The 15,036-nt window shown below is 44.1% G+C and overlaps 1 protein-coding gene across 2 annotated transcripts in view; it reads left to right on the top strand.

The window, feature by feature from the left end:
- The first annotated feature begins 7,168 nt into the window (after window positions 1-7,168).
- GHR (growth hormone receptor) overlaps window positions 7,169-15,036 on the top strand; it is a 546,779-nt gene continuing 538,911 nt past the window's right edge. For both annotated transcript variants that reach the window (XM_077462799.1, XM_077462797.1), the window contains exon 1: window positions 7,169-7,187. The gene's annotated coding sequence lies outside the window, so the exon portion shown is untranslated. The remainder of the gene's footprint in view (window positions 7,188-15,036) is intronic.

Below are 15,036 nucleotides of genomic sequence, written 5' to 3'. Positions count from 1 at the left end.
ATTCACACCTGAGAATAGCGTTTTCAGGCAGAAAATCGCGCAATTTTACCATGATTTTGCAGCGTTTCTTATCACGTTTTGCCGCGATTTTGTGTAGGGCAAAAGGTCACCAATGTAAAAAGAAGAAAAACACCAAAATCTGCCAGATTCGAGTGACAAAAAAGGGTCCAGAACTTGTTTGGGCTTCAGGCATTCGGCTTCAGGCGACTTGGAGTGGAGATGTGAACCATCTCCATTGAGAATAATAGATTTTTTTCCCCTCCAGCATTTTGTAGCTTCAAGCTTCAAGCTACAAAATGCTCAGATGTGAATGGGGCCTAAAGATGATGGACTGGCTAAGCATGTCTGCAGACCTAAACCCTATTGAGCATCTGTGGGGCATCCTCAAACGATAGGTGAAGGAGCGCAAGGTCTCTAACATCCACCAGCTCCGTGATGTCATCATGGAGGAGTGGAAGAGGACTCCAGTGGCAACCTGTGAAGCTCTGGTGAACTCCATGCCCAAGAGGGTTAAGGCAGTGCTGGAAAATAATGGCGGCTACACAAAATATTGACACTTTGGGCCCAATTTGGACATTTTCACTTAGGGGTGTACTCACTTTTGTTGCCAGCGGTTTAGACATTAATGGCTGTGTGTTGAGTTATTTAGAGGGGACATAAAATTGACATTGTTATACAAGCTGCACACTCACTACTTTACATTGTAGCAAAGTGTAATTTCTTCAGTGTTGTCACATTAAAATATATATTAAAATATTTACAAAAATGTGAGGGGTGTACTTACTTTTGTGAGATACTGCATATACATATACAGCTGTGCTTTAAACGTTTGCATACCCTGACAGTAAATTGTGAAATTTTTATATTAATATTGAACATATGACTGATCATGCCAAAAAAAACTGTCTTTTATTTAAGGATAACAATCACATGAAGCCATTTATTATCATATAGTTTTTTGGATCCTTTTTAAAACATATTCCTATACACTAATCCTCTCTTCAGGCACATCAGTGGTATACAAGGCACATTTTGATTATTTGCCATAGGCTGCTGTCCATAAGCACAGATGCAGCAGAGATGATTTAACAGGAAAATACACTGTCTTAGATGATCTTCTATCACAAGCACAGCAGCAGTGTTCATAGGCAGGACTCCTAAGGATCCCTGTCCTGCCCCTACAGGCTGGAACACTCTCCCTGAGTTATGCCCTGTACACACGGTCGGAAATTCTGATGGAAACGGTCCAATCGGATTATGTTGTCGGAAAATCCGATCGTGTGTGGGCTCTATTGGACTTTTTCCATCGGAAATTCAGACGGAAAAAGTTTGGATTTTTCGATCGTTTGTAGAGAATTCCCGAAGAACATAGTGCCACGAATGCTCAGAATAAATTACGAGATGAAAGCTATTGGCTACTGGCCTCTACGTAGTCCTGTCGTACACAACAAACGTCACCGCGTTCAGAACGAGTGGATTTTCTGACAACTTTGTCCAACCGTGTGTATGCAAGACAAGTTTCGGCCAAAATCCGTCGGAAAAAATCAGACAGATTTTGTGGTCGGAATGTTCGACAGAGTGTACAGAGCATAAGGCCTAGCTTTCCCTCAAAGGCAGTATACCTTTCCCTCACTCATTCCGCACACATGTCTCTCAGAATGGTGGCTGGGCTCTCTTTTACATGGAAGCTAACAGAAAATGGTGGACAAAATCTCGAGAGATCTTGGTACAGATGAGGCACATGAGGCTTCTCCAAGATGGCTGCTGGAGATGAGATAGAGAACAGTTACAGCCTAAACAGGATTTTTATAAAACAGCAGGAAAACACAAACACATTCTGAATATAATATGATGTTTCTGCATGAGAAAATAAGTATGATACAATTGTAGTCGCACTTCTCCTCTCAGCCAGCAAGACTGTCCTGTCACAGTTAACTGTATGCGAGGAGGCTACCTACATGTGTAATCAAATGGAAAGACACAGGGAAAAGGTATTGAACACGCTAACTGAAATCTATTTAATACTTCATACAAAATCCTTTGTTGGGAATGAGGGCTTCAAGACGCCTCCTGTATGGAGAAACTAGTCACATGCATTGCTCAGGTGTGGTTTTGGCCCATTCTTCCCAACCCCAAATCCTGAAGGTTCTGTGGGCCTCTTCTATGAACTCTGACCTTTAGTTCTTTCCATAGATTTTCTATTGGATTCAAGTCATGTGATTGGCTCTGTCTATCACCTTTACCCTCAGCTTCTTTAGCAAGGCAGTGGTCTTCTTGGAAGTGTGTTTGGGGTTGTTCTCATGTTGGAATACTGCCCTGCAGGCCAAGTCTCTGAAGGGAGAGGATTAGGGTTGCCACCTGTCCAGGATTCACCCGGACAGTTCGGGTTTGGAATCATGTGTCCGGGTTTCAAACTGCCTGAAACCCGGACACATTATTCAGACTAGGCTATGGCTTCCCAGCAGGGTTGCTGGCTGCAGTTGTCGAAAGCCGAGAGTGTCTGTTACACTCTCTTTCACACTGCACAGAGCCAGCACAACAACCCCCCCCACCCCCCCCAAACACACACACAGACGGGAGAGGAGAGAGGGCTTGATCTGTTCCTCTTCCATCCCACCCCTACCCCTCTGTGTCTGCCCACATTCCAGTCCCTGACACCGTGCCTCAGAAAACGAAAGTGGTAGCCGGAAATTTGAAGTCCAGCAGCCTCAGATACATCTGGATGACAGCTGCTGACTGCCAAGGAGTGAGTGAGCTCACCATCCATCCCTGTCTGTAACTGAAGTCTCCCCCTTTCTCTCTCCTGCCTCTGAATGAGTACACTAAGGTAATTCAGGGTTCTCAGAGCACCCCTTACATCAGAGTTCCCCTTTACACCAGAGGCCACAGTGTCCCCCCTTACATCAGAGTCCTCTCCATGCATCAGAGTACTCAGTGTTTCCCCTTAAATCAGGGTTTCCAGAGCATCCCTTATGTTAGAGTCCCCAGAGTTCTCCCTTACATCAGAGTCCGCAGAGTCCCCTCTTACAATGTAAGATAACTCTGCAAGTGGATTCAGATGTAAAAGGGGAACTATGTGGACTCTGATGTAAAGGGGGATTCTTGTGATTAATTTCATATGATTAGAAATGTTAGTTTATTGTAAAATATATGTATAGTTTATACTATAAAAAAAAAAAAAATTCTATGCACCGCTAAAGTGTTCGGGTTTGACTTGAAGAAAAGGTGGCAACCCTAGAGAGGATCATGCTCTGCTTCAGTATGTCACAGTACATGTTGGCATTCATGGTTCCCTCAATGAACTGTAAATATACACTGTTATACAAGCTATACACTCACTACTTTACATTGTAGCAAAGTGTCATCTCATCAGTGTTGTCAAATGAAAAGATATAATAAAATATTTAAACAAAATGTGAGGGGTGCACTCACTTTTGTGATATACTTTATATACAGCTGTGCTCATAAGTTTACATACCCTGTCAGAATTTATGATTTCTTGGCCATTTTTCAGAGAATATGAATGATAATACAAAAACATTTCTTTCACTCATGGTTCGTGTTTGGCCGAAGCCATTTATTGTCCTCCCCTCCGTAGCCTCTGACCTCCTGTCCCCTCAGCAGCCTCTGACCTCCTGTCCCCTCCGCAGCGTCTGACTTCCCCTGTCGTCCCCTCCGCAGCCTCTGACCTCCTGTCCCCTCCGCAGCGTCTGACTTCCCCTGTCGTCCCCTCCACAGCCTCTGACCTCCTGTCCCCTCCGCAGCCTCTAACCTCCTGTCCCCTCCGCAGCCTCTGACTTCCCCTCCGCAGCCTCTGACCTCCCCTGTCGTCCCCTCCGCAGCCTCTGACCTCCTGTCCCCCACCCCCCCCCCCCACAGCCTCTGACTTCCTATCCCCTCCGCAGCCTCTGATTTCCCCTGTCGTCCCCTCCGCAGCCTCTGACCTCCTACCCCCCACCCCAGCCTCTGACCTCCTATCCCCTCCGCGGCCTCTGACTTCCTCTGTCGTCCCCTCCGCAGCCACTGACCTCCCCTGTCGTTCCCTCCGCAGCCTCTGACTTCCCCTGTGGTCCCCTCCACAGCCTCTGACTTCCTGTCCCCCCCTGCAGCCTCTGACCTCCCCTGTTCCCCCCTCTGCAGCCTGTTCCCCCCTCTGCAGCCTCTGTCCTCCTCTGTCCCCCCTGCAGCCTCTGACCTCCTGTCCCACCTCCTCCACAGCCTCTGACCTCCCCTGTCCCCCCTCCTCCGCAGCCTCTGACCTCCCCTGTCCCCCCTCCCCCGCAGCCTCTGATCTCCCCTGTTCCCCCTCCGCAGCCTCTGACCTCCCCTGTCATCCCCTGCACAGCCTCTGACCTCCCCTGTCTTCCCCTGCGCAGCCTCTGACCTCTCCTGTCGTCACCTCTGCAGCCATTGACCTCCCCTGTACCATCTGCAGCCTCTGACCTCCCCTGGAGAGGAGTCAAGAGTGGGAGTGCCGCCAGGATGGGGATCAAGGGAGAAGTCAGACATGTATGGACTGTGGAGAGGAAACTATGGGATAAAACCAGAGCCACCGAGCTGAAGCCGACTGACTGAGCCCTGCACGGTGCACCAGAGAGGAGGTCAGTGACAGCACCACCAGGCCAGCCTAAGAGGGGGGTGGGGGGTCAATACAATATTGTAAGGGGGCACTGATATAAAGGTTTCCCCCTTATATCGGTAAACTTTCTTATCTTAGTGTTTTCTTTCTGAGGAAGGTGGTCTCTGGTGATCAGAGTCCTCCCCACGTTCCCCTTTACATCATAGTCTGCAGGATTCCACCTTACAATGCAAGAGGGAAATCTTATGTAAAGGGCAATGCTGCAGACCCTGATGTAAGTGAGATCTCTGATGTAAAGGGGAATGCAGTGGGCTCTGATATAAGTGGGGTCTCTGGTCACCAGTGCCCCCCTATAGTTCCCGCTTAGATCATGATCTGCAATGTTCCCCTTTATGTCAGAGTTCCCTTGAACTGTAAAAGGGGAATCCTCCTGATGTAAGGGGGAACTCTGTGCTGGGTTATTTTAATCTGACCTGCATGTAAATGGACAAATATGGTTTTTGACGTTTGTTTAACTTAAACACATTGCTAATAGCATTAGCTACATGTTTATAGCGTAAATATTGATATTTGCACTGAAAACTGCAATTTTTGGCACCTTTTTTTTGCAGTGTCAGTAAAAAAAATGTGTCAGTAAGGCCCCTTTCACACTGAGGCGCTTTGCAGGAGTTCTAAAAATAGCGCCTGCAAAGTGCCCTCAAACAGCCACTGCTGTCTCTCCTCGGGCTTTCACACTGGAGCGGTGCGCTTGCAGGACGATGAAAAATGTCCTGCAAGCCGCATCTTTAGAGCGCTGTAGGATCAGTGTATTTACCGCTCCTAAAGCGCCCCTTCCCATTGAAAACAATGGGGCAGCGCTCCAAACCCGCCTGCAAAGCGCCGATGCAGTGGTGCTTTGCTGGCGGTTTTAACCCTTTTTCGTCTGCTAGCGGGGGTTAAAACTGCCCCGCTAGTGGCTGAAAAGCGCTGCTAAAACTACGGTAAAGCGGCGCTAAATATAGCGCCACTTTACCGCCAGCGCGCCCAGCGCCTCAGTGTTCAAGTAGCCTAAATGCCATGATTTTTTGCCAGTAAACAATTGGTGGTATATGGTGGTATATAATTTCAAGGGGTGTGAATACTTTTTCAAGGCACTATATACATATATATAAAGTATTTTAAGGGGTATGAATACTTTTTCAAGGCACACTATATATATATATATATATATATATATATATATATATATATATATATATATATATAGTGCCTTGAAAAAGTATTCATACCCCTTGAAATTATTTGTATCCATAAAAAAGAGTGTCAACAATAAAAGAGCGTAAATTTTGAAAAAAAAAAATGCATTATTTTTTACATTATGCTATAATAAATATAGCAATATATATACCCCATGAAACTTTTTCAAAGCTATATATATATATATATATATATATATATATATATATATATATATATATATATACTGTATATAGTTTGGGGGGGAGCACTACAGGTAATAGCAGTTTTATATGCACAGAACAAGGAGAGTCTCCAGTGATACCACCAAAATATATCAAATATAATATAAAACGGTTACAGCACATAACTTATTTCCCAATCAAAAATAATACAGCAACTGTTACTAATTATTATTGTTGTTGTTATTGCTGTATTGCTTGTCCATGCAGCAATCAGTTCTGCTCACTGTACTTTGTTATGTATATATTACATTTATATAAATATGTATTATATATATATATATATATATATATATATATATATATATATATAAATGTATAAATGTTATAAATGTACTAATAAACAGAGTTACTTCGTTTCCTGCCCATGCCAATAAATAATAAAGCGTGCAGTGCCCCCCAGGCTGCAGTAGCCGGTGTTTTCCTGTAGAGGGCGGCTGACAGTCCCAGTAGCAGCAGAGTGCGGCGCCCCCGGCTCGTCCAGCTCGCCCACCAGTAGAGCTCCCATCCTCCGGTCGGAGCGGGCATTGTTTGGGGGGGATCGGAGGGATCGGACGTCGTTGTGTGGTCAGGAAGGAGTAGAGGACAGGCCGGGATCGGAGGAGCGGAGCCTGTGTCGGGAGAGGGGAGCCCCAGCTGCAGGCAGAGTGCGGGGTGACAGCTGACAGCTGGAGGGGGAGGAGGGAGGAGATCTGCCCCGGACACTGACCGAGGATCTCCGCCAGACACGGCCGGTGTCTTGTCAATTAGGGTCCTCCATCAGATGCTGTCCTCTGCGTACTGCGCATGCGCAGTACACAGGAGCACAGATTCCGAAAATTGCCGAGGACGAACGGCGCCTGCGCCGTGAGTCCAGGTTCTATCCCCACTATCCAAGTGGACATAGAGTTAGAATAAAAAAGAGCCGAGCGCAGCGAGGCCGAGCCCGAAGCGTGGCGAGCGAAGCTCGCCCGCGAGGGGCCCTCTAAAATTCTAAACCCTATGTCCGCTTGGATAGTGGGGCTACCTCCTCCACTCACGGCGCAGGCGCCGTTCAGCTTCGGAGATTTTCCGAAGCTTCGTCTGCTCCGTACTGCGCATGCGCAGTACGGAACGGACACATATCGATGGCCGGACTCTATTAGGCAGAACACCGGTCTGCACCGTGCACGGTAAGTTGGCAGCAGAGCGTGCACTCTATAGATGGGGGAGAGTGGAAAGTTTTGTGTGCCGCCCGCCGGGCTCGGTGATCGCTCCTCTCTCTCTTTCTGTAACTTTGTATCCGATGTGATCGCTGTGTGCTCCCATGGGATGACTGATCTGTACATGAATGCCAGCTCCAGGGACTGACCATACTGACACCTCTCCTTGCCCAAAGAGCTTACAGTCTGAGTCTACACCGGGGGCTTTTACATGACATGAGATATTCATTACAGGTATTTATATAGCACCAGCAATGCAGTATACAACACTTCACATATTGTTTATTCACATCAATCTTTGCTCAAGGAGCTTGCAATCTAAGGTCCCTGCATAAACACATACTAGAGCCACATTAGACAGGAGCCAATTATCTGACCAGCTTGTCTTTGGAGTATGGGAGGAAACTGGAGAACCCGGAGGAAACGCACAAACGCCATGCAGCTAGTGCCTTAAATAGGATTTGAACAGGAGACCCCAGTGCTGCAACCATTTACCATAAACATCTACGCCGGGGGGCTTTTTGACATGAGATATTCATTACAGGTATTTATATAGCACCAGCAATGCAGTCGACAGCCCTTTATATACTATGTATTCACATTAGTCCTTGCTCAAGGAGCTTACAATCTAAGGTCCCTGCATACACACACATACTAGGGCCATTTTAGACAGGAGCCAATTACTTACCAGCATGTCTCTGGAAAATATATAAGGAAACTCACACAAGCACAGGGAGAACATGCAAACTCCATGCAGATCATGTCCTCACCAGGATTCAACCCCCCCCCCACGCCGTGCCACAAGGCGGAAGTGCTGACCACTAAGCCACCGGGCATTGGTGTCTGCACCAGGGATTTTACATGACATTAGGGACTCGTTCAGGCCAGCCCCGTTACCCAATGCAGTCCCAGCACATAGACAAGGCAATTTATGTATTTATTACAGGTACTTGTATAGCACCATCAATTTACACAGTGCTTTATTATTATTATACAGGATTTATAGAGCGCCAACAGTTTACACAGCAATTTGCAATATAAGCTTTACATATATAATGTATGCTCACATCAGTCCCTGTCCTCCCCAAAGAGCTTACAGACTGAGGTCCTTAACTCACATTCATATATACACACACTGAGGCCAATTTATACAGGAGCCAATTAACGTACCAGCATGTCTTTGGAGTGTGGGAGGAAATCGGAGTACACAGAGGAAACCTGCACAGTGAGAACATGCAAACTCCAGGCAGGTAGTTTGCTTTATGTTCTGTTTTTTTCCATTCATGATGCGTTTGCGCTGAAAAGATTTGGATAGGTTGCATTTTTACTCCGTAGATTGCAGTGTGCCACAACGCATTTCAACACGCTACAGTTGGAAGACCTTGTTGTTTTATGACTTTTTAATAAAGACAAATGCATACATGATGCACACCAGTGGGCACACAATATGCAGAGCATGATGCACACCCACTGGGGTGAATGGGTCCTTCAACTGAGGAAAAAAAGCTGGAGTTGTTACTAACGGGAACCAATCCAGATTTTATTACTGTTAATAATAATAATAATAATAATAATAATAATAATACAATGATTTTAGAATTTTTATATAGAGTTATATAAATATAGAATTTATGTAGCACCGGCAAAATAATTGTCACATTTTTTTTGTCAGTGATTTCCTCTAGCGTCCATGTCCTGGTTGGCCCTGCTGCATTGTGAACACAGGAGGTCGCTCACTTGGCACGGGCACCATTTAGCCTCAATTCACGCGCCGGACCACATGCGAATCGCACCTTGTTCTTGCTCAACTCACATGCAATTTAGTTTTGAATGGGCTGAAATTGCACCAAAGTCGTGCATGCACCAATTTTGAAACTGTGCTGCAATCGGATCAGATGGTGCTTTTGTACCATGCGATCCGGTGCGGGCAAATGCACTGCGTTTTGGGGTGTCGTTAAGATCGTACTGACACGCTTTCCAGATTACAAGGGCAGTGTGATTTGAATGCCATATGAGAAATGAGCACAGATAGCGTGATTTCCTGCACCACAATATTGTGAACCCAGGCTTGGGAAACGCACTGCGTTTTCTCTGATTGGATAAGGTGGAGATTGTGATGTCACCTCACCGTCTCATCCAATCAGAGGATGCTTTGCATTCATTGAGAAAATGCAAAGTGTTTTCTCTAAATGGTGGCCGTTCCAAGTGAGCGACCTCCTGTGTCCAGTAAGCAGCAGGGCAGCCACACGGCACAGATTTGGAAGCTAACGGCAATCAGTGTTAGCGGTGCCAACTACACTGATTTCCAGCTTGCAGGAGGACCCCGAGTATGACACATACTTACATTGGTCCAATCTGGAACAATGTAGCTATGTAAAATTATCCATACATGGAATTCCTCTTAAAGTAGAACTCTGTGCATTTAAAAAAAAAATAGCTGGAGTTCCACTTTAAACAAGATTTCTGAAGGGAAACGACCTCCGTCATGAGCTGATTGCCTTCTCTTCAGTTTTATTGGATCAGCCTTGTAGCTTCATAGTATAATTATGGATTGAAAGGTCATTGTGTTGCATTGCAGTTCACAGTTCTGTAATAAAATGCAACTTGTCCTATTTTTTTTTTTTCAGTGCACACCACCAGCCCTGGGCATTGGTATCAACTGCCACCATACAGAATCGCATGATTTTCTCATATCTTGCAGTGTGCATTGAGCAGCGCAGTCTGGTGCTAGTGCTGTGAATGAGCTCCAAATTGTTTTTGAAAGTACTGCATATAGCTGGGTCCCTATTCCACACATGAGCAGCTGGCTTGCTGGGGCTTGTAGTCCCCGAACATGGACTGCTAGCTTTCTGGGGGTTATTATTCCTTCACATGGGCTGCTGGATTGCTGGGGCTTGTAGTACCTGGACATGGGCAGCTTGCTTGCTGGGGCTTGTAGTACCTGGACATGGGCAGCTTGTTTGTTGGGGCTTGTAGTACCTGGACATGGGCAGCTTGCTTGCTGGGTCTTGTAGTACCTGGACATGGGCAGCTGGCTTGCTGGGTCTTGTAGTACCTGGACATGGGCAGCTGGCTTGCTGGGTCTTGTAGTCCCCGAACATGGGCTGCTAGCTTTCTGAGGCTTATTGTTCCTTAACATGGGCTGCTGGATTGCTGAGGTTTGTAGTTCCTGGACATGGGCTTCTGGATTGCTGGGGTTTGTAGTTCCTGGGCATGGGCTGCTTGATTTCTGTGGTTTGTAGTTCCTGGACATGGGCTGTTGGATGGCAGGGCTTGTATTTCCTAGACATGGGCTGTTGGATTGTCAGGGGTTTGTAGATCCTGGCCATGGGCTGCTAGCTGAAAGGGGCTTGTAGTTTCTAGAAATGAGCTTGTTGCAGGTGGTCATGGCTGTATTAATGTGTAAAGTATGATGTATGTAAGTGTGCTGTAAACAATGTGAAGAGGTTAAAATGTCCAGTTACATGATATCAAAGTCATCCATGGAATGAGACCCAAAAGGCATGGCAACACGGGCCGTTTTTTTTTGCTTGAATGATCACATGATTGAAAATTGCCACAGATCACTGTCTGTATGACAGTAGCCCCAGACCTGGTATATGCAGTACTGGTAGTCCAGGCTTTGGAATCTGGCTGATATCATGTAGAAAGTCTGATGGGGGATTTGTTAACGCAATCAAAAATCGCGCCTGTAGCTGTCCTGTAACTGCGTAGAAAGTTTTGGCTGATGTGCTGGGACTGGAATTATGTGTAGCTGTGCTTCTGTGATTGACACGGGATCAGGTTCACTCTGCGTATGTAGGCTGCTGTGTGCACACTGTGTTCTTGTCTGAGCAATGCATGCAACTAATCACCCATGGCTGGGTCATGTCTGCCTACATGGCTGGGTCATGTCTGCCTACATGGCTGGATCTGACAGTAAAATATCATGTACTCTATGTCATATATTGGGGTGTACTCCTTCCACAGCACGGTACGAGGCGCTGAGCTGCTTCACCTTTCTGTCTGTCTGTCTTTCCATGCTATTTTTCTCTCTCTTCTCTAAGCTTGATTTATTAAAGGAGTTATTTTCATTATGGTCTCAGTTCGCTTCACACACCCAATTAGATTCCTACCCCTGATGATGATTGGGTATACAGACAAGAGAAAAATGATTTCTTATATCAATCAGCCCATGTATGCTATGTTTCTTTTTCATTTATTTATTTGTTTATTACTACACATTAGGGCTGCAACTAACGATTATATTCATAATCGATTAGTTGGCCGATTATTGTTTCGATTTATCAGTTAATAACCTTAAAAGGAAAAAAAAAGGTAATTTGTTGTTGGGCAGATTAAAAACACAAATAAAAAACACAAATTGCCGTAAAAACGCATTATCGCATGCTTTTCTGCAGCTTCTCTATTGAAGTATATTGAACCAAAAAAGCACTGTTTTTGCGTTTAAAAAAAAGTCCTGGTCTTTTCCAAATATGCAGCAGCTGAGAAAATCATGGATGTGAACGTGTCCCATAGGAAACCATGTAAATGAACTGTAGTGTGTTTCTGCAAAAAGCACCAAAAACACAGAGGTGTTACCCAGGCCTGAGATGTTTAGTAACATAATGGGGTTAAAAAAAACTAAAATTAGTACAAAAAGAGCAAATAATCGCTACTTTAAGGGGTTCATTTTTTACTATGGGGCAGTGAAAGTAATATTTACAGTAGCGATTTGCTCTTTTTGTATTATAAAGGGTTAATTTTCGTTTTTTTTTTTTAACCCCATTATGTTAGTGGGCGATTAATCGATTATGCAAATAGTAATCGTTAATTTCATGATTGATTAGTTGTCAATTGAATCGATTAGTTGTCTCGGCCTACTACACATTCTCTTCTTTTTTTATTTTTTATTTTTGTTTCCTTTTCTCAACTTTTTCTTTACTGTCACTGCTTTCTTCCCTTTTGCCTTCCTTTCTTACCTTTTGCTCTTTCCCAACATTCATTTTTTTTTTCCCTTTTTTCTGCTTCCATCCTTTCATTCCATCCTAACTCTCTCTTCCTTCCCTTTTTTAATTCCTTTTTCCTTTCATTCATTCCATAAATTTTGTCCTTTTTTCTTTTCTTACATTTTGCTCCTTCCACCTTCATTTTTTTCCCTTTCATAATTTCTCCTTCCTTCCTTCCTTCCTTCCTTCCTTCCTTCTTCCTTCCTTCCTTCCTTCCTTCCTTCCTTCCTTCCTTCCTTCCTTCCTTCCTTCCTTCCTTCCTCTTTCCTTCCTTCCTTCCTCTTTCTCTCCTTCCTTCCTCTCTCCTTCCTTCCTCTCTCCTTCCTTCTCTCTCCTTCCTTCCTCTCTCCTTCCTTCCCTCTCTCCTTCCTTCCTCTCTCTCCTTCCTTCCTCTCTCCTTCCTTCCTTCCTCTCTCCTTCCTTCCTTCCTCTCTCCTTCCTTCCTTCCTCTCTCCTTCCTTCCTTCCTCTCTCCTTCCTTCCTTCCCTCTCTCCTTCCTTCCTTCCTCTCTCCTTCCTTCCTTCCTCTCTCCTTCCTTCCTTCCTCTCTCCTTCCTTCCTTCCTCTCTCCTTCCTTCCTTCCTCTCTCCTTCCTTCCTTCCTCTCTCCTTCCTTCCTTCCTCTCTCCTTCCTTCCTCTCTCTCTCCTTCCTTCCTCTCTCCTTCCTTCCTCTCTCCTTCCTTCCTCTCTTTCTTCCTTCCTCTCTTTCTTCCTCTCTCCTTCCTTCCTTCCTTCCTTCCTTCCTCTCTCCTTCCTTCCTTCCTTCCTTCCTCGCCCCTTTCTTTCTTTCTTTGCCCCTTTCTTTTCTCTCTCTCCTTCTTCTCTTCAGCCTCTCGCCTTCACTACTTTTATATTCTTATTCTTTCTTTTGCCTCTTTACCCCTTCAATATTCTCTTCTTTTCTCTCCTTTTTTTCCTCTCCTTTTTTTCCTCTCCTTTTTTTCCTCTCCTTTTTTTCCTCTCCTTTTTTTCCTCTCCTTTTTTTCCTCTCCTTTTTTTCCTCTCCTTTTTTTTTCCTCTCCTTTTTTTTCCTCTCCTTTTTTTTCCTCTCCTTTTTTTCCTCTCCTTTTTTTCCTCTCCTTTTTTTCCTCTCCTTTTTTTCCTCTCCTTTTTTTCCTCTCCTTTTTTTCCTCTCCTTTTTTTCCTCTCCTTTTTTTCCTCTCCTTTTTTTTCCTCTCCTTTTTTCCTCTCCTTTTTTTCCTCTCCTTTTTCCTCTCCTTTTTTTCCTCTCCTTTTTCCTCTCCTTTTTCTCTTTTCTCTCCTTTTTCTCTCCACTCCTTGGTATTTTTCTTTACTCGGTTTATTGACATAAAGACAATTAGATGTTCATGCTTATGTTTTTCCTTTATTTATACAAGTTTTATGATCAGCAGAGTGTTTATAGCTTGTTATCTAGAATGCGATCAGAGAGCTTTTCACAGTAGGTTTTTAATACCAAACGTTTTCTCAAGTTGAAGGAGATTTAGCCAAGAATGTATTCGCAATGTTGTGATCATGCTGTAGATGTGTGCAAATGTATGTAGCAAAGTTTTTGTTCCTGCTGAGATTTATCACATTACCTCAGTCTTTACTATGCAAATGAGTTTGCGAGTGACAAAACTGACACCCAACATATATTCTTTTTAACTATGAAGAGATGAAGAAAGAAAAAAGTTCTGTAGTTCCAGCATCCCCACTGCCTGTATATTGCTGCTACCGATCATGACACAGCACTAGTGGTTTAAGGTAGATTTACATCTGTAGGGAACCTTGGAATGCCACCTTTCATATTTTTTTCTGCCTGCAGTGATGTGTACAGGAAACATGGGAGCCACACAGTGTTGCTGCAAGTTGTTTTTGTTCTGCATCTCAGTGACTGTTAAGCCCCATACACACGATCGGATTTTCCACAGACAAAACCTCAGACTTTTGTCCGAAGGTGTGTGACTGGATTTTTTCTTGCATACAAACGGCTAGGAATAGTCGGCCAACAAACACAAATGTAGTGACCTACTACGTGGTTTCAGCTCTTTAGCACCACCCTTTGGGCTCCTTCTGCTAATTTCGTGTTAGTAGAAGTTTGAGTGTTGATTCGCGCTTTTCAGTTCTTGCTTTTCAATTAGTTTCTGATCAGCCCTTCGTCAACCAGCCATGTTATGGAATCAGAGGAAATAACGTGTTATTTATTATTGGCCTTGGAGTTATTGCTATGACCCAAGTCCAGTCTAGGAACAGGAGAAGGAGGATTTCTTGGACCATAATTTGGTTGCTTTATTAATCGTGACCAATTATGTCATGCCTTTGCTGCAGGAGCTCCAGGAGAATAATCCAGATGTTTTTCGGGATTATCTCAGAATGACGGACCCCTGCATTCACCAACTCTTGGCATTGTTGACCCCCTGTATTAAGAAGCAGGACACATACATGAGGCTTTTATTTTATTTTTTTGGTTGTATAATAATGATTTGATTTGTTATATTTTCTAGATTTTTGGATGCATAGAATGCCCTTTTTGGTTAAGTTCTATTGGCAGATAGCATGTCTAATTTTATTTGTTTTCATTTTTTTAATGCACACTATTTATTTATTTTTTTTTATTTTTTTATAGAATAATACTTGGCTATGTGTTTTACGTCAAATGACAGTTTGGGAGTAGGCAGTTACATTTAAAAAAAATACAATGTAAAATTGACAAGGGACACCAACATAGTTGTATCTTTGATCTTAAAAACTACAGGATTGTGTGTTGTGGTAACTTGCCAAAAAAAAAAAAAAGCCTTTGAAAATTTGTTTGCAATATCTCCATCAGTATCACCAGCAGCTTCATTATTATCCCATTAAAGAAGAAGAGAA

This window comes from Lithobates pipiens, unplaced genomic scaffold (genome assembly GCF_037356315.1).
Source record: "Lithobates pipiens isolate NorthernLeopardFrog02 unplaced genomic scaffold, aLitPip1_a1.2 Scaffold_3, whole genome shotgun sequence".
Lineage (NCBI taxonomy): Eukaryota > Metazoa > Chordata > Amphibia > Anura > Ranidae > Lithobates > Lithobates pipiens.
The sequence above is the reverse complement of the archived record's forward strand: the minus strand, read 5'-3'. Positions and strand labels throughout refer to the sequence as shown.